Source organism: Gymnoscopelus braueri (genome assembly GCF_963280865.1).
Source record: "Gymnoscopelus braueri genome assembly, chromosome: 7".
NCBI classification, from domain to species: Eukaryota; Metazoa; Chordata; class Actinopteri; order Myctophiformes; family Myctophidae; genus Gymnoscopelus; species Gymnoscopelus braueri.
The window spans coordinates 18,221,054-18,224,122 of record NC_137608.1 but is presented as its reverse complement, the minus strand read 5'-3'; the positions used below and the strand labels follow the sequence as shown (position 1 = coordinate 18,224,122).

General features: G+C 46.9%; 1 protein-coding gene across 1 annotated transcript in view; it reads right to left on the bottom strand.

Moving 5' to 3' along the window:
- Positions 1 to 916, bottom strand: part of hs3st1l2 (heparan sulfate (glucosamine) 3-O-sulfotransferase 1-like 2) — a 22,174-nt gene extending 21,258 nt beyond the window's left edge. The window contains exon 1 of the mRNA XM_080433190.1: positions 655 to 916. The gene's annotated coding sequence lies outside the window, so the exon portion shown is untranslated. The remainder of the gene's footprint in view (positions 1 to 654) is intronic.
- Positions 917 to 3,069: the final 2,153 nt, after the last annotated feature.

Below are 3,069 nucleotides of genomic sequence, written 5' to 3'. Positions count from 1 at the left end.
GAAACAAAATGGACCCCCTTGAACACTCTCTGGTTTAAATGAACACTGGATATTTTATACTGTTGTATATACCTGCCCCACTGGAGACAGGCATCTCCCCTCAGAAGCAAAGGTCAACAAAGATATCTACTGGAGCCGCAGAACACTTTTCCTAGTCAATGCTCAGGCATATACATCTTCTACATTAATTTGCTGAGGTTTAACCACATGAACTCTAGGGTCCCTATTCTGGGCCAAACATTCACTGAAAATAGGAGATCTATACAAGCTCTGAATGTGTCGCGTTGTGGTGCATTGTGAGCTTGTAGATTTGCCATTTTCTCCTAAGAGAAAGGAGAAGACCTAGCATAGAGCCCTAGGGGACCCCAGTCAACTAATTAGGCCTATATGAGGTTTAAGTTGTTAAAGAATGTACTTTAAAATATTTCACAGCCTGCAAAGGATAAGGTCATGGTCAGGTCTGCTAGCGAGTGAGGACAGGTGAGGTTAATGAACCGAACCTTATATAAAATAACTCAGTAATCAGAACCGCCCAGCAAATTGACCTTATGGGTCCATTTTAACACTCTAAGAGTTAAATTAACACTCAAGACTTTACTGAGTGCATAAAAAGAAGAATAAAGGGAGTTTGAGAGGAAAAGACAGAGGTCTTACCTGCCTTTGCCCCAATACCTCTTCTCTTCTCTTAATTCTCTTCTGTTCTGTTCTATTCTGTTCTCTTATCTTCTCTGGTTTCACTTGTTGAAAAGAAATTCTTCTGTTCTCTCCTCCAGTCTTCCTCCTTTCTCTTTCCCCTGGTGTGCTCTCTCTTGTCTCTCCTTCACTGTGCTCACTCAACGCTCCACCAAGAAGGTGTGTGTGTGTGTGTGTGCATGTGTGAAGTCTGCGTCTCGTTGTCAGTGCGCACATCAGCAGGTCCCTGAGCCGGCGAGTGAGCGACTTTGCTTTGTGCCGCCCTCAATGCTGTACCAACTGAGTGACTGGGAGGGAGGAGAGAGAGAGAGAGAGAGAGAGAGAGAGAGAGAGAGAGAGAGAGAGGGAGGGAGGGAGAGAGAGAGATTAGTTCTCTGCACAAACACATTGTCCCCTCAGGGAAATTCCTCCCTCCTCTCTCGCTCTCTTCCTTTCCACCCCTCCTCTCTCCTGCAGTCCCTTTCTTTTTATCTTCTCCCTTTATTTGTCTCCTATCAGGTCTTTGCTTTCTTTCATCATGAGACCTTGTAGAAGTATGAGTGCAATGTCTTACTCTTCCTTTCCCTTCAGTCCCATATGAGCTTCTTGGGTTTTAATCTCCTCTTTTGTTTAGGTTTTTTTCTCCCCCTCCTTTTATATTCCCCTTCTGTCTGAATCATGAATAAGTTACGCTGAACTGCCACAACAAGAGAACGCAAAGGCAGAAACAACCCAAATATCTCTCTGTCACTGCTTGTTTCATTTTGCTGCTCTGACAGAGGGTAAATACACCATTGGAGCTTGATAGGTTTACCGAATACAAGACAGGAATGCCAATAACATTTGAGGGTCAAGTAGCTGTGTTGCCTGAGTTCAAGTGTTATTGAGAACAGTTGGGTCGAGTCCTACTGCTTCTTGTAGTTAGCCTGCATAGGGGAAATGACACTGTGCTCATAAGGATACAGCATCAGGTTTTTCAAAGGGACAATATTGTCCAAATCTGGAAATCTTATTCTTATTATTATATAAGTTCTTAGGCTCGTTGTATTTCATCACAGTGTTTACAACCAAGTCCTCGTGCAAATCGGTGGATCCTAGTGACAGGTCAGAGGTCACTGAATCAGATTGTGCACTAAGTGATCAATTTAACCTTGAGGAGACCCCCACTCAGGTTTATTTAAGCCTGATGTTCTTAATTACAGATTTTATCTTTAGCCATCTAATCTGCTCTAGATCCAAATAAACCCCTGTGCTGGAGGCACAACAGAGGAGGTATTTTGTGTGTGTGTGTGTGTGTGTGTGTGCGTGTGCGTGTGCGTGTGCGTGTGCGTGTGCGTGTGCGTGTGTGTGTGCGTGTGTGTGTGTGCGTGTGTGTGTGCGTGTGTGTGTGCGCGTGTGTGTGTGTGTGTGTGTGCATTAGTGTGTGGTTACGGGTAATGAACCGTGTGGGTAAGGTGCGTTCGGTCAGTGACTAGAACATCCAGGATTGCGTGCATGCTGCATGCATGTGAGAGTGTGTGTGTGGGGGTGGTGGATGAGACGAGACAGAGATGAAGATGAGAGAGACCACCCCCCCCACCCCACCCTTCAACCTCACTCCAACAAAGCACCCCCATCCTCACTAACCCCTCTGCAATTGCCCTCGTATGTGGAACATAATATGAAATATGCCTCTGGTATGCATACTGTGGGGGGTTGGCAACTATACTAGAGTTTTCGTCTTCCAAAACAAAAATCCCCCCCCCTCCCGCCTCCCCCGTCGGGCTTCTCCACGGGGGGTTTCATTTGCCAAACCGCACTCCTCTCCCTCCGCGACCCCTTGGGAGACTCCCAGCTACCCCTCTCTGCTGCCGCTCACCTCCACCCCTCCACCCCTCCACGTCTCGTCTCTCTCTCTCTCTCTCTACCCCACCAATCTAATTTCCTTCCCTCCCAGGCTGAACGCTAACGAGCGCTCCAATCGCTAACGAGCGCTCCGAACGCTCTCCGCCTCAGACTCTTCCCTTCTCCTCTTTTGTCTTCACCCTGGAAGGAGTCTTCTGTTTTATTCAACCACATGAACCCTACTGTGTCCCTATCATGGGCATGTCACAATAGGTGAACATTCTGCGAAAACAGGCGAAAATAGCTGATCTACAAGCTCAAGAGATTTGACGTAGAGTGGGAAAAAGGAGGGGACCAAGTATAGACCCCTGGGGGACCCTGGTCAACGAAGTAGCTATATAGAGTTTTAAGTGGTTAAGCCACCCTCCGTTTATTGCTCCCTCTCTTGCTCTTCCAGTTATCTCTCTCAAAACGTCCTCCCGAACTCTGCACTTATTTCTCTCCTCTCTCTGTCACCCTCAGACCCCCCACCCCCCCCCCCTCTATTTTTTCCATTCTTTCTCATTATTTTTT